At 43.4% G+C, this 23,293-nt stretch overlaps 1 protein-coding gene and 1 pseudogene across 5 annotated transcripts in view; both read left to right on the top strand.

Annotated features, from left to right (window-relative positions):
• The window catches only part of RPS3A (ribosomal protein S3A), a 1,130,248-nt gene that overhangs the window by 1,059,246 nt on the left and 47,709 nt on the right, over window positions 1-23,293 (top strand). The window lies entirely within an intron of this gene.
• On the top strand, window positions 3,960-4,752 carry LOC126954385 (adenylate kinase 4, mitochondrial-like; annotated as a pseudogene).

Genomic DNA, 23,293 nt, shown 5'->3' with positions numbered 1-23,293 from the left:
AAACCCCGTCTCTACTAAAAATACAAAAATTAGCCATGGGTAGTGGCACACACCTGTAATCCCAGCTACTTGGGAGGCTGAGGCAGGAGAATCACTTGAATTGGGGAGGCGGATGTTGCAGTGAGCCAAGATTGTGCCACTGTACTCCATCCAGCCTGGGCAACACAGCAAGACTGTCTCTAAATAAATAAAGGGACTCTTCTTCAAGTGATGTGCCATTGATAATGTGGTACCAAATAGGACCAAAAAATATTTAAAGCAAAAAGAAATTCACTCACTCACTTAAGTCATTCCAGAAAACATTTGTTTAGCATTCTAATGTAGCAGGTGTTGCATTAGACATTTAGGTTAAGAAGTAAAAAATTCAGTCCCTGCCTTAAGGACTCAATTCAGTATGTTAAGCCTATGAAAACCTAAAAGACAGACTTTCAAGAGAAGGTGATACCAGACATGAATTTTTAAAGAATAACTAGGAATAAGCCAGATGAAAAATTGGGGGAAGGTTATTCCAGGATATGAAGTCTCCAGAATGGTTGAACATTTTAACCTTAGAAGACAACTGAATTCAATATGACTCTTAAATAATTAGGTTGTTCTTCTAGATAGAACTATAGAGCATTAAAAAGGTTGCTCTGTTTATATGTGTTGAAAAATGCATGCTATCACCCCCACTTAGGTTACACTCTTTATTTTTTATTTTATTTATTTATTTTTGAGACAGTCTCCCTCAGTTGCCCAGGGTGGAGTGCAGTGGCGCCATCTCAGCTTACTGCAACCTCCACCTTCCGGGTTCAAGCAAATCTCATGCCTCAGCCTCCCAAGTAGCTGGGATTACAAGTGGGCACCACCATGCCCAGCTAATTTTTTTTTTTTTTTTTTTGTATTTTTAGCAGAGATAGGGTTTCATTATGTTGGCCAGGCTGGTCTCGAACTCCTGACCTCAAGTGATCTGCCTGCCTCGGCCTCCCAAAGTGCTGGAATTACAGGGATGAGCCACTGGGCCCAGCCACACTCTCTTTATAGGCACTCTTCCCTCCCCCTGCCACCCCATTAGAGACGAGAGTCTTGCCGTGCTGCTCAGGGTGGTCTCAAACTCCTGGCCTCAAGCGATCCTCCCACTTTGGCTTCCCAAAGTGCTTGGAACTGTGTAAGTCACCACACCAGCCTATAGGCACTTTTTATGTATAAAGAACCTGAGTTTGGGTAACTCCGATCCCATGACATTAAATAGTATTGTGATTACTTAAAATCTCAACATAATGTTTTTTACCCTTGCACAAAGAAGAAATGGAACTGACCCTGTGCTCACACAATAGGCTGCAGAAAACAGATCATCTTGAATACTTGGTTTTTTTAATGAATGAAAATTATGTGGCTGGGCATGGTGGCTCACACCTGTAATCCCAATACGTTGGGATGCTGAGGCCAGCAGATCACGAGGTCAGGTGTTCGAGACCAGCCTGACCAACATGGCAAACCCCGAGGTTTCTACTAAAAATACAAAAATTAGCTGGGTGTGGTGGTGGGTTCCTGTAATCCCAGCTACTTGGGAGGCTGAGGCAGGAGAATGGCTTGAAACCTGGAGGCAGAGGTTGCAGTGAGCTGAGATCGCGCCTCTGCACTCCAGCCTAGGAGACAGAGCGAGACTGCGTCTCAAAAAAACAAACAAACAACAACAACAACAACAACAAAAATATGTTAGCGTAATGAAGACCCCATGCCAAAATTATAATTGTTACATGAAAATAGTGAGTGATCACTCTCTCCCCAGCAGGGCCTAGGCCGCCACAGCTGAGAGACAGACACTCATGGCGAATGGGACCGCTCTTCTCATTCTGCCTTCCTTCGGGCCCCCTAGTCTCTCCTCCCAGCCCATGGGAGGTACATGGGAGGCAAGGGTGCAGAATCTGGTCCAACATCTCTGCCCCCGTCCTCTGCCTCATGGCGTCGGTGGGGTGGGGGGGAGTCCTCTGATCCAGTTTATTCATTTATTTTTATTTTTAAAAATGTTAGGGCCAGGCGCGGTGGCTCATCCCTGTAATCCCAGCACTTTGGGAGGCCGAGACGGGCGAATCACCTGAGGTAAGGAGTTTGAGACCAGCCTGGCCAACATGGAGAAGCCCCGCCTCTACTAAAATACAAAATTAGCCAGGTGTGGTGGCGCATGCCTGTAATCCCAGGACGGAGGCTGAGGCAGGAGAATCGCTTGAACCCAGGAGGCGGAGGTCGCAGTGAGCCGAGATCGCGCCATTGCACTCCAGCCTGGGCAACAAGAGAGAAACTCCGTCCAAGAATAAATAAATAAATAAATAAATAGGCAGGACACAGTGGCTCACACTTGTAATCCCAGCACTTTGGGAGGACAAGGCGGGTGGGTCACCTGAGGTCAAGAGTTCAAGACCAGCCTGGCCAACGTGGTGAAACCCCAGCTCTACTAAAAATACAAAAATTAGCAGGGCGTGGTGGCAGATGTCTGTAATCCCAGCTACTAGGGAGTCTGAGGAAGGAGAATTGCTTGAACCTAGTAGGCAGAGGTTGCAGTGAGCCCAGATCTGGCCACTGCACTCCAGCCTGGGCGACAGAGTGAGACTCCAGCTTAAAAAAATAATAATAATTTTGTTTTCAAAAAACAGAAAATGAAAAAAAAAAAAGGTGAGTCTGGGAATGGCAAGCAGGTTGTTAATGGGACTTGACTAGAGATGAAGCTAGAGGCCAGACGAGGTAGCTCACGCCTGTAATCTAAGCACTTTGAGAGGCTGAGGTGGGCAGACGGCTTGAAGCCAGGACAGCCTGGGCAACATGGCAAAACCCTGTCTAAAAAAAAAAAAAAAAAAAAAAAGCCCAGCATAGGGTCACGTGTCTGTAGTCCCAGCTACTGAGTACTCGAGAGGCTGAGGTGGGAGGACAGCTTAAGCCTGGGAAGTCTAGGCTGCAGTGAGCCATGAAGGCGCCACTGCACTCCAGCCTGGGTGACACGAGACCCTGTCTCAAAAAAAAAAGAGATGAGGCTAGAGAGGTGGGAGGGACCACTGTAAACCTGGCTTTGGACTTTCAGACTGGACTCTACCCTGAAGGCAACCTGCTGCCTTTAGAGGATTTCAATCAATAACATAACAGGATTTCACTGGCCCCTTAAGAAAATCCCGGCCTGTCGGGGTGGCTCACGCCTGTAATCCCAACACTTTCGGGGGCCAAGGCAGGCAGATCACCTGAGGTCGGGAGTTCGAGACCAGCCTGACCAACATGGAGAAACCTTGTCTCTATTAAAAATACAAAAAATTAGCCGGGTGTGATGGCGCATGCCTTTAATTCCAGCTACTCAGGAGGCTGAGGCAGGAGAATCGCTTGAATCTGGGAGGCGGAGGTTGTGGTGAGCCGAGATCGCGCCATTGCACTCCAGCCTGGGCAACAAGGGCGAAACTCTGTCTCAAAAAAAGAAAATTACTATCAGCTACCCAAGCCCCACTATATATTTGGGTAGAATCATCCATTATATAGAACTGATGGAGTGCAGTGTTTACATTATTCTGTAATTTGGATTTTAAAGATGAAAAATTGTGTGGGATGAGATGATTAACATATTTTCATTGCAGAAGGAGGCTTAGTTTTAGGCTTTTTTCCTCAGAATGTTGAGAAACCAAAGATTAAGAAAAATGTCATCTTGGGCCAGATGCGGTGGCTCACACTTGTAATCCCAACACTTTGGGAGGACAAGGCGGGTGGGTCACCTGAGGTCAGGAGTTCAAGACCAGCCTGGCCAACATGGTGAAATCCCAGCTCTACTAAAAATACAAAACTTGTATTTTTAGATACACTATCTTTAGTGAGGAGCTGTGTATAAGTATTATTTAACTGTTAAGCAAATACTTGAAACATATTTGGAAGATTCATGTTGCTGTGTGTGGCACATCATCCTACGAAACTGGTGTGACACAGTCCTAGAAAAATATATGGTTGCCTTTGTCATACATGCAGCCAGCCTCAAATATAGAAAATGACATCTTGAAGCTGTAATTCCCCAATTCTGTGGGTCTTAATCTTGAGTCATTAGATTCACCTGGAACCTTAAGCATCACCTGATAGAGTTTATAAATGCTAACACCTGATAGGTGCAGCACCAACATAATACGCATGGAGGTCTTGGAATCATTTACCAAGAAGGTCCTGAGCACAGAAGTTGGTGAGATGGCAAAGCAATATATGGAGAAAAGCCTTTTGGTTCCAGACCATATGATCACACGCCTAATGATGTCCGAGCTGGAGAATAGGCCTGGCCAGCACTGGCTCCTCGATGGTTTTCCTAGGACATTAGGACAAGCCGAAGCCCTGGACAAAATCTGTAAAGTGGATCTAGTGATCAGTTGGAACATTTCATTTGAAACACTTAAAGATCATCTCAGCCGCCATTGGATTCACCCTCCTAGCGGAAGGGTATATAACCTGGACTTCAATCCACCTCATGTATATGGTGTTGATGATGTCACTGGTGAACCATCAGTCCAGCAGGAGGATGATAAACCTGAAGCAGTTGCTGCCAGGCTAAGACAGTACAAAGACGTGGCAAAGCCAGTCATTGAATTACACAAAAGCTGAGGAGTGTTCCACCAATATTCTTCTGGGACGGAGACGAACAAGATCTGGCCCTACGTTTATGCACTTTTCTCGAACAAGATCACACCTATTCAGTCCAAAGGCGCATATCGACCCTGCCCAGTGGAAGAACCAGGAAGATGTGGTCGTCCATTCAATTGAGTGTGTAGTATTGATGCTGTGTCCAAATTAGAAGCTAGCTGAGGTAGCTTGCAGCATCTTTTCTAGTTGAAATGGCAAACTGATAGGAAAACAAATGAGTAGCAAGAGTTCACGAAGAGGCCCTCCTCTGCCTTTCAAAAGGTCACCTACACATGTTTAAGGTGTCTCTGCACATGTCTCAAGCCCTTCACAAGAAAGCAAGTACAGTGTGGGAATCCTCAAAAAGCATGGGAAGTCTAAGTATTTAGCTACATAAATGTTGTAAGATCATATCTTATGTATAGAAGTAATAAGATCGTTGGAATTACTGGACAAATTGAATAGTTAAGGTTTCTATTCAGGACAATAAAGTGTATTTTGAAAGTGTTGCTAACTATTGATGCTGACAGGGTCTCACTCCTATGAGTGACCCAAACATATTATAAATAGGTAGTAAAGGGAATGCAGCCGGTGGGGTTGAGCAGAATGTTATACTAGCTGTGCCTGGACTGAGTATAACAGCTTTATGATTATGGGAAAACAAAATCTTTATTTTTTTTTCTGTTCCAAAGATTCATCCTATGGGGTGGCCATAAAGTATAGAATTAGACACTAACATTTTGTCATTCATTATAACATAATATCAATAAACCATTTGTTAAAATAAATAAATAAATAAATAAATGCTAATACCCAAGTCGATCACATCAGAATTTCAACTGGGACCCAGACAGATATCAGATATCAGTGTTTTTTTTGTTTTTGTTTTTTTAAAATATAGCTTTCTAGGTAATTCTTTTTTTTTTTTTTTTTTTTTTTTTTGAGACGGAGTCTTGCTCAGCCGCCCAAGCTAGAGTGCAGTAGTATGATCTCGGCTCACTGCAACCACCGTCTCCCAGATTCAAGCGATTCTCCCATCTCAGCCTCTGAGTAGCTGGGATTACAGGAACCCACCATCACGCCTAGTTAATGCTTGTATTTTAATAGAGACAGGGTTTCACCATGTTGGCCAGGTTCGTCTTGAACTCCTGACCTCAGGTGATCCGCCCACCTCAGCCGCCCAAAGTGCTAAGATTACAGGTGTGAGCCACTGCACCCAGCCAAAGTTTATTTCTAAATCAAAATGTGGTTAGTAGGCTGGGCACGGTGCTCACATTTGTAATCCCAGCATTTTGGGAGGCCAATATAGGTGGATCCCTTGAGGCCAGGAGTTCAAGACCAGCCTGGCCAACATGGTGAAACCCTGTCGCTACAAAAAATCCAAAAAATAGCTGGGGCTGGGGGCAGTGGCTCACGCCTGTAATCCCAGCACTTTGGCAGGCAGAGGTGGACGGATCCACCTGAGGTCAGGAATTTGAGACCAGCCTGGCAAACACGGTAAAACCTCATCTCTACTAAAAATGCAAAATTTAGCCAGGTATGGCCGCACATGCTTGTAATCCCAACTACTTGGCAGGGTGAGGCAGGAGAATCACTCAAACCGGGGAGGCAGAGGTTGCAGTGAGGCAAGATCAGGCTGCTGCACTCCAGCCTGGGCAACAGAGTAAGACTCTGTCTCAAAAAAATAAATAAATGAAATAAAATAGAATAAAATAAAATTATCCAGGCATGGTGGCGCACCCTGGTAATCCCAGCTATTCATGAGGCTGAGACACAAGAATCACTAGAAGCCAGGAGGCGGAGGCTGCAGTGAGCTGAGATCTCGCCACTGCACCTCAGCCTGGGTGACACAGCAAGACTCTGCAAAAAAAAAAAAAAAAAAAAAAAGAAAAGAAAAGAAAAAAGGTGTGGTTAGTAAACAAGAAATTATCATTTAGGAAAATGTACTCTAATTTCCAGAATCTAAACGAGATTAATGGAAGTTCCATGATCAGCAACTACAGAAAAAATTATATTATGTTGTACAGTAAAATTAGAAGGTCTTTATTCCTCTGCTAAATTAAACCTTTTAAAATAGGTTGTTAGATCATTTTACTTAGTGTTTAAGCTTTACAAAATATATATTTCACTTATGTCATTTTAACTAGTTGAGAAAAATCTGATGCAGAAAGTAACACATAGCAGTACTGATCTAGTTTTAGTTCCATGAGTCATAATCGTAGAAGCTCGGAAGACGAAAAAAAGAGAGAGAGAGAGAGAGAGAAAATCTATTGAATTGAGGCCCTGGAAAAATGAGGTAAGACTAACTTAAATGGAAACAAGTTTGGTAAGCCACCTCCAGACTATAGTACACGTTTATTACATTCAGCCTTTGTGTTGTGTTCTTTACAGATGGATGAGAATTAAGAAAAGAATATAGGCTGGGCGCGGTGGCTCACGCCTGTAATCCCAGCACTTTGGGAGGCCGAGGAAGGCAGATCACCTGAGGTCAGGAGTTCGAGATCAGCCTGACCAATATGATGAAACCCCGTCCCTATTAAAAATACAAAAATTAGCCAAGCGTGGTGGCATGTGCCTGTAATCCCAGCTACTTGGGAGGCTGAGACAGAAGAATCCCTTGAACCTGGGAGGCAGAGGTTGCAGTGAACCGAGATCGCGCCATTGCACTCCAGCCTGGGCAACAAGAGCAAAACTCTGTCTCAAAAAAAAAAAAAAAAAAAAGTAATTTTCCTCTTTTTCTAATTCTCCCTCAGCCATTATTAACCAATAACCAAGGTGGTAGCATACAAGGTGAACAGAACAATTGAGCATATTACTGTTCTTTTCCTTTTTTTTTTTTTTTAAGTTCCCAAACATTTGACTGTTAAGTATTTGGAAACCAAAGTGAATTCACTTTTTTTTGGTACTGCTAATTTAATTTGGAATTGTGATAATTCAGCAAGCTAGATAAATATTACCCTTGCAATAGGAAGAATGAAAGAAGACCACAGCCATATCCCCTAAGGTTTCAATTCCAAATGCAGAGATGAGTGCAACTGCCTGGCTGGTGTGAAGAACAGATGGTGACCAGGCAAGAATAAAAGCAAAGAGACCGTTTAAGACAACACTTAAATAGTCTAAGCAAGGTGGAGGCTGAAAAGAAAAAGAAAAGGATTCAAGATATATTTTGTTGAGCGCTGTGGCTCACACCTGTAATCTCAGCAATTTGGGAGGCAGAGGTGGGCGGATCGCTTGAATTCACAAGTTCAAGACCAGCCTGGGCAACATGGTGAAACCCCCGTCTCTACAAAAAAAAAATACAAAAATTAGCCGGGCATGATGGTGCTAGCCGGTAGTCCCAGCTACTCAGGAGGCTAAGGTGGGAGAATCACCTGAACCCAGGAGGTCGAGGCTGCAGTCAGTCAAGATGGTGACACTGCACTCAAGGCTGGGCAACAGAGTGAAAACCGGTCTCAAAAAAAAAAGAAAGAAAGAAAAGAAAAGAGCACCAATGGGATCTGTTACTATATTGGACATGAGGGAGTGAGGAAGAGTGAAAAGGGAGGAACAAAAGATAGCTTCTAGGTTTTTGACTTGAGCAAGTGGGGAGAATACACCAGTGACTGAGGTGTTCCTGACGGGAGTTGAGCTAGAAGAGGACAAGCAGTGAAATCAAGGAGCAGCTTCGCTTGCTTGCCACTGACCAGGCTCTGGAAGGCATTTTAAATTTCTTTTTCTCTGTGTTAGATGGTAAAGAGGAGACTCAAGACCAAGCCTGGGGCTCTTTGAAAGGTAAATAGGGGTGCTCAGAGGAGAAGGAACTAGGAGATTGAGAAAAGAGGGGCCAATGTGGTAGACAGAAAATAGGAATGTGAAGTTAGGGAAGCCAAGGAGGAAAGTGACTCAAGCAGGAGGAAAATGATCAGGATGTGATTGTGCTTACTCATGCCCCTGGTGAGTATGATAATTGCTAATGGAAAGTTATGAGACATATCTGTACTGGTGACTGCACCTGGGAAAGAGCATGTATTTGTGCTACAGCGACATTCACATGCTCAGTTTTCCCCTCCACCTTTCCCCACAAAATGTTCGTTATATGTCAGGAAACTGATGACAGCACATTTGTTATTTCCCTTAACTATATTTCTTACCTCTGCTTTAAATAATATTGAGAGATCTTACATAATTGCAAAAGCAATGCATGTTAATGAAGGAAGTTTGGGAAATGTAGAAAAGCTCAAAAATGAAAGAAAAAAACACACCCAAGGGGCCGGGCACGTTGGCTCACGCCTGTAATCCCAGCACGTTGGGAGGCAGACACAGGCAGATCATGAGGTCAGGAGTTTGAGACCAGCCTGACCAACATGGTAAAACCCCATCTCTAAAAAAAAAAAAAAAAAAAAATATTAGCTGGTTGCAGTGGTGCACACCTGTAATTCCTGCTACTCAGGAGGCTGAGGCAGGAGAATCACTTAAACTTGGGAAGTGGAGGTTGCAGTGAGCCGAGACGGCACCACTGCACTCCAGCCTGGGCAACAGAGTTGAGATTATGCACAACATACTGTACCCTGCTTTTTTTTCATGTAAAAATATACCATTAACATTTTCCATGTCACTTGTGGGATTTGGGGTTTTTTTTGTTTTTGTTTTGTTTTGTTTTGTTTTTTGAGATGGACTCTTGCTCTGTCACTCAGGCTGAAGTGCAGTGGTGCAGTCTTGGCTCACTGCAACCTTCGCCTCCTAGGTTCAAGTGATTTTTCGGCCTCAGCCTCCTGAGTAGCTGGGACTACAGGCACCCACCACCACGCCCACCTAATTTTTGAATTTTTAGTAGAGACGGGGTTTCGCCATATTGGCCAGGCTGGTCTCGAACTCTTGACCTCAAGTGATCCACCTGCCTTGGACTCTCAAAATGCTAAGATTATTATAGGCGTGAGATACTGCGTCCAGCCACTTGTGTTTAAATATTAATTATATATAATATAACTGTAAATAACTATATTAATATATGACTAAACCATAATAAATCAATTTAAGCAATCTTCTATTATTTAAATTCAAGTTTTTTCCTGATGTTTTGCTATTATAAACATCATGAAATTGTGTACTAGTTACCAGCATAGGCTTTAGCACCTAACATATCTGGTGCTATTACCATGACTTACTGGCTGTGTATTTATGAGAAATTATTGAACAAATTATTGAAGTTTCAGTTTCCTCACCTATAAAACGACTATACTAAGAGGGCCAGGCATGGTGGCTCACGCTTATAATTCCAGCACTTTGAGAGGCTGAGGTGGGCAGATCACTTGAGTTCAAGAGTTCAAGACCAGCTAGGGCAACATACGGAGACCCCCGTCTCTAAAAAAAACACAAAAATTAGCCACTCATGGTGATGCACGCCTGTAGTCCCAGCTGCTTGGGAGGCTGAGGTGGGAAAGCCACTTGAGCCCAGGAAGTTGACACTGCAGTGAGTTGAGATGGCACCACTGCACTCCAGCCTGGATGACAGAGCAAGACCCTGTCCCCACCCGCCCCTCCCCCCAAAAGGGAAAAAAGTCTATCCTAAGAATACCCATGGTGAGGATTACAGGTAAAGCACTCACCATGATACTCCAAAAGCAATTATTGCTTAATAAATGTAAGCCATTATTAGAGTAATTAAGGCATGACTGCATTTTATTTTTATTTTATTTTATTTTATTTTATTTTATTTTATTTTATTTTATTTTTTGAGACGGAGTTTCACTCTTGTCACCCACGCTGGAGTGCAATGGCACGATCTCTGCTCACTGCAACCTCCACTTCTTGGGTTCAAGCGATTCTCCTGCCTCAGCCTCCCAAGTAGCTGTGATTACAGGTGCCTGCCACCACGCCCAACTAATTTTTTGTATGTTTAGGAGAGATGGGGTTTTGCCATGTTGGCCAGGCTGGTCTCAAACTTTTGACCTCAGGTGATCCGCCTGCCTCAACCTCCCAAAGTGCTGGGATTACAGGTATGAGCCACCACACCTGGCTGTATTTTACATTTTTTGAAAAAATTATAAGTTTTTCCAGACTGGGCGCAGTGGCTTACACCTATAATCCCAGCACTTTGGGAGGCCAAGGCAGGTGGATCACTTGAGGTCAGGAGTTTGAGACCAGTCTGGCCAACATGGTGAAACCCCATCTCTACTAAAAATACAAAAATTAGCCAGCGTCGTGGCGCATGCCTGTAGTCCCAGCTACTCAAGAGGCTGAGGCCGGAGAATCGCTTGAACCCAGGAGGCGGAGGTTGCAGTGAGCTGAAATCATGCCACCGCACTCCAGCCTGGGCGGCAGAGCGAGACTCTGTCTCAAAAAAAAAAAAAAAAATTTCCAATCAATTTATCTGTTTAGTGTTCTATTTGCCAGCCAATCTGGTTAGCCTTTGGAACATCCATATAATCTTTGATTCAGTCGCAAATTCCATTAATTTCTTGGATCAAAAGAGGGAACTCTTGACAATGATTTCTTCTCTGCTCACTCAGACTGTTAGTTTCTATGAATCAAAAATACTCGTTTTTTTCAGAATCAGATCTCTAATGCAACTCTTTCAAAACACATAATAAGTACTAATCTTTCAAACTATGTCAAAAAAGAATCTAGAACTAAACATAACAAACTAGTACAAACTTCAGCTCTGCCTGCTCAGTTACCACTGTTGCCTACTTCCTCTCTGTCACTTTTTTTTGTAGGTAATGAAAGGAGAGAAGGCTAAGCAAAGTTCATACCACATCTAGTGAGAAGAATAAAGTTACCGAATTCCATTCTGCAGAATGCACCACCCCAACACCCTAGACCCTCCTCTAGCACTCCCACAACTGCTCATAGACTACAAACTGCATTCAATTTCCAGTGTTATAAAATCCTTTTGCTCTAGTACCAACAAATAATTATTCTGACCTCCTTTGTAGAGAACTGAGTTCTCACGTCTTGGTCACTTTTTATTAATCACTGAAAATTCTTCAGGCTTCCTACATGTGAGCTATTGGAATCAGAAAGTTTTGGTCAGTAGATTTTTTAGACAAAAACAGGAGAAGCCAGAAATCTTTCCCACCCCACAAAAAGACTGTTTTGTGGATTGTAGGCTGTCTACTGTGGTCCCTTTGTGCTTGGTTCAGTGTGCCATGGAAACTAGAGACAGTACAGGTACTTTGTGTTTACACAGCCTTCATTTCTATTTACAAAATCTCTTTGTAGAGTTTGCAAAGCTTTTTTTTTTTTTTCACTGCTGCACCTGTCGATCCAACTCTAACCATCAGCCAATGAACAGTAAGATCTCAAGCCAGTTTCTGATGGGAGAAGTGGGAGGCGTACCCATCAGACTGGTTCAACTGCCTGAAGATGACTAATTACCCCAGTTTAAATTAAAAAAAGGAAGAGAGAAAGAAAAAGAAATCAAAGAGAAAGATGGTCAGGTGCAGTGGCTTACACTTTTAATTCCAGAACTTTGGGAGGCCGAGGCAGGTAGATCACCTGAGGTCGGGAGTTCGAGACCAGCCTTACCAACATGGAGAAACACCGTCTCTACTAAAAATACAAAATTAGCCAGGCATGGTGGTGGGTGCCTGTAATCCCAGCTACTCAGGAAGCTGAGGCAGGAGAATTGCTTGAACCCGGGAGGTGGAGTTTGCAGTGAGCCGAGATCACACCACTGAACTCCAGCCTGGTGACAGAGCAAGACTTTGTCTCAAAAAAAAAAAAAAAAAAAAAAGGACCGCATCCAGGGGCCTGTGAGTCCATTCAGTTTAAGTGCTATAATTTAGGTTCCCTATTTAGTAGAAACCAAAAGGAGTATACTTAAACCTTTACCGCTAGTTTCCTAAAGAATTCATTTCAGATAATAAGAGAAAGGGAAGTTAAATTCTATTTATAGCCATTTCCTATATTCTTTACTTAATTCCTCTGAATCTCACTTTTTTCACCCATGAAACACAGATAATAATACCTACCAAAGAGGATTGTTCTGAGGATCAATTAATGATGATCATTAGATTTAGCAATCCTTTTTTTTTTTTTTTTTTTTTGAGACAGTCTCGCTCTGTCATATAGGCTGGAGTACAGTGGCATGATCTCCGCTTACTGCAACCTCTGCCTCCCAGGTTCAAACAATTCTCTGCCTCAGCCTCCTGAGTAGCTGGGATTACAGGCACCTGCAACCATGCCCGGCTAATTTTTGTATTTTTACTAGAGACGAGGTTTCACCATCTTGACCAGTCTGGTCTTGAACTCCTGACCTCGTGATCCACCTGGCTCGGCCTCCCAAAGTGCTGGGATTACAGGCATGAGCCACCTCGCCTGGCCTTATTTTTATTTATTTTAAGACAGAGTTTCCCTCTTGTTTCCCAGGCTGGAGTGCAGTGGCACAATTTCAGCTCAGTGCAACCTCCACCTCCCGGGTTCAAGCAATAGTCCTGCCTCAGCCTCCCAAGTAGCTGGGATTACAGGAGCCTGCCACCACACCTGGCAAATTTTTGTATTTCTAATAGAGATGAGGTTTCACCATGTTGGCCAGGCTATTCTAGAACTCCTGACCTCAGGTGACCCACCCGCCTCGACCTTCCAAAGTGCCGGGATTACAGGCGTGAACCACTGCGCCCGGCCTAGATTTATCAATCCTTTAAAAAGGCACTTTTAATGTTCATAATATAATGAACAAATAATGCAGGAAATTTTTCTTTAAGAATCACACAAACTTTATTACTTAGTTTTTTCTTAACCAATGGGGCATTGGCAATATATCCTTCATACTAAGAAAGGCATAAACAATTCGGCCAGGCACTGTGCCTCACGCCTGTAATCCCAGCACTTTGGGAGGCCAAGGCGGGTGAATCACTTGAGGCTAGGGAGGCGGAGGTTGCAGTGGGCCGAGATCGCGCCATTGCACTCCAGCCTGGGCGACAAGAGTGAAACAACATCTCAAAAAACAAAAACAAAAAACAGAAAGACATGAACAATTCTAATCTTCAAGTCACTTTTAATTGCTCCTTCCTCTTCACATCCACAGAATGCTACTTATGCTTATCAACCCTCACTTTATTCTTCTTTGAGTTTTAACTACTTATTTACCAATCTCTTTCCTCTACAAAACTGAACGTTCCAGGAGTCTTTTTTTCCTTTACAACATCTGGATATTGTGTACTTTGCAGAAACATCCAGTGTTTCCATAAAACTTTGTGTTGAAATGAAAGAAGATAAAGCCAAATATAAGACCTATTTTGGAACCTCACTATTTCCAATTGACAGCCATATCTTGATTGTAACCCCTTTTTATTTATCAATGAAAAGGGACCAGAGGAGGGAGTATAGGTGCCATCAGAAAGCGTTGCTTTTTGTTTTTGTTTTTTTTGAAACAGTCTCGCTTTGGAGTGCAGTGGCGTGATCTCGGTTCACTGCAACCTCCACCTCCCAGGTTCAAATGATTCTCCTGTCTCAATCTTCCAAGTAGCTGGGACTACAGGCACGTACCACCACACCTGGCTAATTTTTGCATTTTTAGTAGAGACAGGGTTTCACCACGTTGGCCAGGCTGGCCATGAACTCCTGACATTAACTGATCCGCTCGCCTTGGCCTCCCAAAGTGCTGGGATTACAGATGTGAGCCACCACGCCCAACCGATTTTTTTTTTTTTTTTAAAGACAAGGTCTTGCTCTGTCACCAGGTTGGAGTGCAGTGGCACCATCTTGGCTCACTGAAACCCTGGCCTCCTGTGCTCAAGCAATTCTCCAACCTCAGCCTCCTAAGTAGCTGGGATTACAGGTGCACCAAGTCCAAGCAATTTTTTCATTTTTTTGCAGAAATAGGGATTTTCCCATGTTGCCCAGGCTGGTCTCAAACTCCTGAGTTCAAGCAATCCACCCACCCTGGCTTCCCAAAGTGTTGAGATTACAGGCAAGCCACCACGCCCAGCCCGGAAAGTGTTTTAAGAAAGGAAAATTAAAGTGTTCAATGCTGCAGATAGACAAGGAAGGATGAGGTCTAATTAAAGTCCCCTGGTTTTTCTGGTGACTACAAGTAACTTTCAAGAGTACTGTCCCAGTGAAGTGACAAAGGAAAAGCCAGATTACCGAAAGCTTGAAAGTGAGTAGTGTTACCAGGTTCAAGAGGCCAAAGGAAAAAAAAAAAAGAAAGAAAGAAAGAAAAGAGAAGGTGTTTACAAATGCCTGGAACAGAATGTAGACCTTAATTCTGGAATATGCAGTTCCTTCAGGGTTGAGCATGACACATCAGCGCCCTTCACAGAGTTCTATGCCCTAGCCAAGCCAGGCGTATTGTCAGAGGCATTTGAACCAGAGTGACTCCATCTTGAATAGGGGCTGGGTAAACGAGGCTGAGACCTACTGGGCCACATTCCCAGAAGGTTAAGGCATTCTAAGTCACAGGCGATAGGAGGTTGGTACAAGATACATGTCACACGGACCTTGTTGATAAAACAGGAAGCTGGCCAAAACCCACCAAAATCAAGATGGCGAGCAAAGTGATCTTTGGTTATTCTCGCTGCTCATTACATGCTAATTATAATGCATTAGCATGCTAAAAGATACTCCCACCAGTACCATGACAGTTTTAAAATTCCATGGCAATGTCAGAAAGTTACCCTATATGGTCTAAAAAGGGGAAGAACCCTCCGTTCCAGGAATTGCCTGTCTCTTTCTGGAAAACTCATGAATAACCCACCCCTTGTGTCGCATATAATCAAGAAATAACTGTAAGTATTATCAGTTGAGCAGCCCAAACTGCTGCTCTGCCTTAGAGAGTAGCCATTCTTTTCTTTCTTCACTTTCTCAAACTTGCTTTCACTTTATAGACTTGCCCTGAATTCTTTCTTGCACGAGATCCAAGAGTGCTGTCTTGGGGTCTGGATGGGGACCCCTTTCTGGTAACAGTATCACAGCTTCTTTCTTATGATAGCCCATCTCCAGTTTTGTTCTTGGTTTTCCCACACGATCTGATAACCCAATGTCAACTACTCTGAAACTGAAGTCTTTTCCAAATTGCTCCAGTTTGACGAATTCTGTTTCATCCTGAAGCCAGGAACATATAAACTATAACTTTCTTGTGGCTCTTAATACATTCAGCCTGGTATTAGAGATAGGTAAATGTATGACTTCCCTTTCGAATCTATAAGGGATAAATAAACTTTGACAAATACTAAAACTACTTTTCAAGATAAGACACTACCCATTCAAACAGGTAGTAGTTGTGTAGATCCAGGCAAGGAATTCAGATCAGAAAAATTAAATCAGCAGACTTTAGAGTTTCAATTTAATCCAAAAAACATGTATTGAATGCTTTTTATGTGCAAAACATTGTGCCATCAAGGGGTTTAAGATCTAATGCAGACTTTTTTTCTTTTCTTTTCTTTTCCTTTTTTTTTTTTTTTCCAAGATGGAGTTTCACTCTGTTGCCCAGGCTGGGATGCAGTGGCGCAATCATAGCTCATTGTAACCTCAAACTCCTGGGCTCAAGTGATCCTCTCACCTCAGCCTTCCAAACTGCTGAGGTAACAGGCATGAACCACCACACCTAGTGGAGCAAACATTTTTGATAAAAGATAGTAAAACTACTAAATTTTAGACTTAGCAAACCATATGATCTCTGTTGCAGCAACTCAACTCTACCATTTGTAGTGAGAAGGTATCCATAACATTATCTAAACAAATGTGGGTACCTGTGTTCCAATAATACTTAATTTATGAACACTGAAGCTTGATTTCATATAATTTTCACATATCATGATACACTTATACTTTTGAATTTTTGTCTCCAATGATCTAAAAGTGTGAAAAAACATTTTTAGCTTGTGGGCCATACAAAAACAGGTGGCAGACCAGGTTTGTTCCATGGGCCATAGTTTGCTAACCCCAATCCAAAAAATAGAGAGTTCACTTAGATGTATGCCAAAGTTCTATCCTTAACACCAAAATAACCTACCACATTACTGCCATTTTGACAGAATTTGTGATCAACATATCTGATATAAGGTGGATTTTCATTAATTTATTCAACAAATATTCACTCAGTGTCAACTTTATTGCAAGTACTGTGCCAGGCACTGATGATAGAGCTGTGAAGAAGTCAGAAGTCTGGGCACCATGGCTCACGCCTATAATGCCAGCACTTTGGAAGGCTAAGGCAGGTAGATGGCTTGACCCCAAGAGTTTGAAATCAGCCTGGGCAACCCTGTGAAGCTCCATCTCTACAAAAAACAAAACAAAACAAAAATCAAAAACCAAAATTAGCCAAGTGTGGTGGTGTGCTCCTGTAGTCCCAGCTACTGGGAGGCTGAGCCCAGGAAGTTGAGGCTGCAATGAGCCATAATCACGCCACTGCACTCCAGCCTGGGCGACAGAGCGACACCCTGTCTCAAAAAAATAAAAACTAAAAATAAAGCCAGAAAAGAAAAATTATCATTTTGCAACTACCACTGTAAATTGATTCAAGAATCATCAAAAGGGCCGGGCGCAGTGGCTCATGCCTGTAATCCCAGCACTTTAGGAGGATGAGGCGGGCAGATCACGAGGTCAGGAGATCGAGACCATCCTGGCTAACACGGTGAAACCCTGTCTCTACTAAAAATACAAAAAATTAGCTGGGCGTGGTGGCGGGCACCTGTAGTCCTAGCTACTCGGGAGGCTGAGGCAGGAGAATGGTGTGAACCCGAGAGGCAGAGCTTGCAGTGAGCTGAGATTGTGCCACTGCACTCCAGCCTGGGAGTATATTCTAGTGGGAAAGCCATAGAATATACCAATAACAAATAGGTAATATAATGCATTTACAGATTGTAAATGTAAATAAAAAAATAAACAGGATGATTTGATAGAGGGTAGTTGTGTGGATGAGAGGGTATTTTGGATAATGTGTTTGAAAAATTTTCTCTGTAGAGGTATTCAACTGAAGGCATCAGGATGAGCCAGCCATATGAAATAAAAATAGAAAAAGTATTCCAGGATTCCAGGTTAAGGAAACAGCAATTAGAAAGGCAAACATATCATGAAATTAAGTTGGAGAGGTAGGCAGGAACCATATTACATGAAAAAATGGGCCATGGTTATGCTTTGGATTTTAAAATACAATGAGATAGGGCCAGACATGGTGGTTCACACCTGTAATCCCAGCACTATGGGAGGCTGGGGTGGGAGGATTGCTCGAGGCCAGGAGTTAAAGACCAGCCTGGGCAACATAGGTAGACCGCTGTCTCTACAAAAAGTGAAAAAACTTAGCCTGGCATAATGGCATATGCCTATAGTCCAGCTACTCAGGAGGCTGAAGTGGGAGGATCACTTGAGCCTAGGAGGTTGAGGCTCCAGTGAGCCGTGATCACACCACTGTACTCCAGCCTGAGCCAAAAACAAAACAAACAAACAAACAAACAAAAAAATGAGATGGTTGTACAACTTTGTGAATTATGTACTTTAAAAAGTGAATTTTGGCCGGGCATGGTGGCTCACGCCTGTAATCCCAGCACTTTGGGATGCCGAGGCGGGCAGATCATGAGGTCAGGAGTTTGAGATCAGCCTGACCAACATAGTGAAACCCCGTCTCTACTAAAATTACAAAAATTAGCCTGGCGTGGTGGCACACGCCTGTAATCCCAGCTACTGGGGAGGCTGAGGCAGGAGAATCACTTGAAACTGAGAGGCATAGGTTGCAGTGAGCTGAGATTGCACCACTGCACTCCAGCCTAGGCGACAGAGCGAGACTCTGTCTCAAAAAAAAAAGGAATAAAAAAGTGAATCTTGGCAGGACACGGTGGCTCACGCCTATAATCCCAGCACTTAGTACCCCGTCTCTACTAAAAATACAAATGTTCGCCAGCGTGGTGGCACCCACCTGTAGTCCCGGCTACCCCAGAGGTTAAGGTAGGAGAATTGTTTGAATTTAAGAAGGGGAGGTTGCAGTAAGACAAGACTGTGCCATTGCACTCTAGCCTGGGTGACAAAGAGAGACTCTGTCTCAAAAAAAAAAAGTTAATTTTATGGTATGTGAGTTGTATTTCAATAAAAAGTTGTTAATTAAAATAAAAATAAATTCAACAAGAACACATTAAAAGTTTTAAGTAGAGAGGTCGTGCACGGTGGCTCACACCTGTAATCTCAGCACTTTGGGAGGCCAAGTTGGGTGGATCACTTGAGGTCAGGAGTTCAAGATCAGCATGGCCAACATGGTGAAACCCCGTCTCTACAAGCCGGGCGCGGTGGCTCACGCCTGTAATCCCAGCACTTTGGGAGGCCGAGACGGGTGGATCACGAGGTCAGGAGATCGAGACCATCCTGACTAACACGGTGAAACCCCGTCTCTACTAAAAAGTACAAAAAACTAGCCGGGCGAGGTGGCGAACGCCTGTAGTCCCAGCTACTTGGGAGGCTGAGGCGGGAGAATGGCGTGAACCCAGAGGCAGAGTTTGCAGTGAGCCGAGATCCGGCCACTGCACTCCAGCCTGGGCGACAGAGCGAGACTCCGTCCCAAAAAAAAAAAAAAAAAAAAAAAGAAACCCCGTCTCTACTAAAAATACAAAAATTAGCCAGATGTGATGGCACACACCTGTCATCCCAGCTATTTGGGAGGCTGAGGCAGGAGAATCGCTTGAACCCAGGAGGCAGAGGTTGCAGTGAGCTGAGATCACACCACTGCACTCCAGGCTAGGCGACAGAGCAAGACTCCATCTCAAAAAAAACAAAAAAGTTCACTCTGGGTTACTGCGGCTTTCTTATATCATATGACCTTACTGCCTTGTACAATCATGTGTCAAGAACAGGGATACTTTCTGAGAAATGCATCCTTAGGCGAAGAACTGTATGATGTTCTTCGTTATGATGTACTGTATGATGTACATCAGTATGTCATTGTAGTAAATACTATAGGCAATTGTAACACCATGGTATTTCTGTATCTATACATAGAAAAAGTACAATAAAAATATGGTATGAAAGATTTAAAGATGAGCCAGGTATAGTTGCACATGCTTGTAGTACCAGGTACTCAGGAGGCTGAGTCAAAAGGAGCACTTGAGCCCAGGAATTTCAGTCCAAACTGAGCAACACAGTGAGACTACATATCTAGCGAAAAAACCATCTCCAAGGAAAAAATAGACTCACCATGAATATAGCTTGCAGGACTGGAAGTTGCTCTAGGTGAGTCAATGAGTAAGTAGTGAGTGAATGTGAAGGCCTAGGACATTACAGCATACTACTGTAGACTTATAAACACTGAACACTTAGGCTACAATATATTTTAAAATTAAATAATTGCAGTACGACATTACAACAGCTACAATATCACTAGGCAATAGGAATTTTTCAGCTCCATTATAATCTGACGGAACCACAATGCAGTCAGTTGTTGACAGAAAGGTTGCTCTGCAGTGCATGACTGTATTAAGGTTCCAAATGTGTCTGATCTCTCCAACAGCCTGTAAGTGCCTGGGTAATGGGATCAATGTCCAATTTATCTTTACATTACCCAGAATGTCCACTCCAGTGTCTTACTCATGTTTTACATTCAGAGAATATTTGCAAAGTTAAAGAATTAACAAAAGAAAAACCACATCTCCATGGTAACTATATATTCTGTATGTCTTACACAATTAACACTTTTGGAATCAAAAATCAGTGTGCAGGCCAGTCATGGTGACTCATGCCTGTAATCCCAGCACTTGCAGAGGCCAAGATGGGAGGAATGTTTAAGGCCAATATTTCAAGACCAGCCTGGGTGACATAGTGGGACTCCATATCTACAAAAAAAATACAAAAATTGGCTGTGTGTTGTGGTGTGTGCCTGTAGTCCCAGCTACTTGGGAGGCTGAGGCGGGAGAATCACTTGAGCCCAGGAGGCCAAGGCTGCAGTGAGCCATTTTTACGCCACTGCACTCCAGCCTGGGCAACAGAGCAAGAGTCTGTCTTTTTTTTTTTTTTTTGAGACGGAGTCTCGCTCTGCCGCCCAGGCTGGAGTGCAGTGGCCGGATCTCAGCTCACTGCAAGCTCCGCCTCCCGGGTTCACACCATTTTCCTGCCTCAGCCTCCCGAGTAGTTGGGACTACAGGCGCCCGCCACCGCGCCCGGCTAGTTTTTTGTATTTTTTAGTAGAGACAGGGTTTCACCATGTTAGCCAGGATGGTCTCGATCTCCTGACCTCGTGATCCGCCCGTCTCGGCCTCCCAAAGTGCTGGGATTACAGGCTTGAGCCACCGCGCCTGGCCAAGAGTCTGTCTTAAAAAAAAAAAAAAAAAAAAAAAAAATCAAAAACCACAGAAAGAAAACTGTGCAAATATCTATTCAATCTGGTTTATAATTGTAATTAAATGCCATTGGTATAAAATACCCCAAGACAGTTCTGTTCAGTCGTAAGATTGTTTTGGGGTGACTTTTGATTTTAGTTTTGTATATTTTACCATATTTTTCAAGTTTCCTACAAATGCATTTGTAATGCTTTTTTTTTTCCCAGACAGGGTCTTAATCTGTCACCCAAGCTGGAGTATAGTGTCATAATCACAAAATCATGGCTCACTGCAGCCTCAGCCTCCTGAGTAGCTGGGACAAAAGGTATGTACCATGCTGGGTTTTTTATTTTTAGTAGAGATGGGGTCTTACTATGTTGCCCACGCTGGTCTTGAACTCCTGGTCTCAAGCAATCTGCCTGTCTTGGCCTCCCAAAGTGCTGGGATTACAGGCATGAGCCACTGTGCCCAGCCTGTAATACTTCTATATTCAGAAAAATAAGTGGCTTTTTTTAAGCCCTTGAAATACTCAACGCTTCTAAATTATAATACATAGACACACAAAAAAAATTATGATGATTAACTTAAAAAACTGAGTACAGTCATGTGCTGCATAATAATTGTTCAACGATGGACCACATATACTGTGGTGGTCCTATAAGATTATAATACCAGGCCAGGTGAGGTGGCTCAAATCTGTAATCTCAGCACTTAAGGAGGCAGAGGCAGGAGGATCGCCTGAACCAAGGAGTTCTAGACGAGCCTGGGTGGCATAGTGAGACCTCATCTTTATTTATTTAAAAAATTTAAATTAAAAATTTTAAAGATTATATCATATTTTTATGTGGTACAGTTGTCGACAGTATTCAGTACAGTAACATGCTGCTTAGGTGTACAGCCCAGGTGCAATAGGCTATATACCATGTAGCCTAGGTGTGCAGTAGGCTCTACCATCTAGGTTCGTTTGAGTGCACTCTGTGATGTTCCCACAACAAGAAAATCACCTAATGATGCCTTTCTCAGAACATATCCTGGTCATTAAGAACACAGGACTGTACACATAATCCAAGAATGCTTCCTGCCCAAATTCAGTACCTGCAGGATTTTTCCACACCCAGTTGAGGCCACTTATTCACTTGTTTATTCATCAATAAAATACTGTCAGGCCAGGGCTAATAGTTACAGAACTCTGGGGGAGGGTCGGGGTGTAGGGCCCATTCACAAAGAATACAGTGTGAATGCACCCTCTGGAGCTGTGTAACACTTAAGCACTAAGCAGGTACTGTTCAGGCACGGTGCAAACTCTGGAAATAAAACAATGGATAAAGCAGTTCTCACACTGTGTTACAAAGACATGTTTAATTATCTGTCTCTCCCAGTGTGAGGCCAGGAACCAGGTAGATGTTAAGTCAGATTTCTTTTCTTTTCTTTTGAGACAGAGTCTCCGCTCTGTCACCCAGGCTGGAGTGTAGTGGCACAATCTTGGCTCACTGCAACCTCCACCTCCCAGGTTCAAGCAATTCTTGTGCCTCAGTCTCCCGAGTAGCCCACCACCACACCAGGCTAATTTTTGTATTTTTAGTAGAGATGGGGTTTCACCATGTTGGCCAGGCTGGTCTCAAACTCCTGACCTCAAGTGATCCGCCCACCCTGGCCTCCCAAAGTGCTGGGATTACAGACGTGAGGCCACATGTAACATGTATGTACAGGTTACAGGCCACTGCACCCGGCCATGAACAGATTTCTGAAGGAGGTGATGACTGAGGCAGAGAAGGGATAGAGTCAAAGAGGTTTCCAATCAGAAAAAAGCTGCGAGTGAGAAGGCAAAACAGGATTCTGTTTGACAAGTTCTGTTTGGGAAAGAGAGGAGGAGTAAGGGAGTGGAAAGAGACTTATACTGAAGTCTCTTACATTCCCAAACTAGACAACTGGACAACTGGAATAGAGGTACATCTGACTGAAGGCAGGAAGCCCTGTTTAGAAACTATAACCTAAAACCAGGGGGTCATAACCTGGGATCTATGGTAGATTGAACTTGGATGCAAAAAAAAAAACTCAGTTTACTAATCTCTAATTGAAATTTAAGATTTCCTCCTATTATGAATATAGGCAATAAACTCTAGTATTATTAACAACAGCTGTGACTCTACAACCAACAGAAGTCATTTTCGCAAGACATCCCAGTTCTTGAAACTTTTTTTTTTTTTTTTTTTGAGATGGAATTTTGCTTTTGTTGCCCAGGCTGGAGTGCAACGGCACAATCTCGGCTCACCGCAACCTCCACCTCCCAGGTTCAAGCGATTCTCCTGCCTCAGCCTCCCAAGTAGCTGGGATTACAGGCACGCGCCATCACGCCCGGCTAATTTTGTATTTTTAGTAGAGATGGTGTTTCGCCATGTTGGTCAAGCTGGTCTCGACCTCCCGACCTCAGGTGATTCACCCGCCTCAGCCTCCCAAAGTGCTGA

The sequence above is a fragment of the Macaca thibetana genome, chromosome 5, assembly GCF_024542745.1.
Source record: "Macaca thibetana thibetana isolate TM-01 chromosome 5, ASM2454274v1, whole genome shotgun sequence".
In the NCBI taxonomy this organism is placed as follows: domain Eukaryota; kingdom Metazoa; phylum Chordata; class Mammalia; order Primates; family Cercopithecidae; genus Macaca; species Macaca thibetana.
This window is presented reverse-complemented; position numbering and strand designations above follow the sequence as displayed.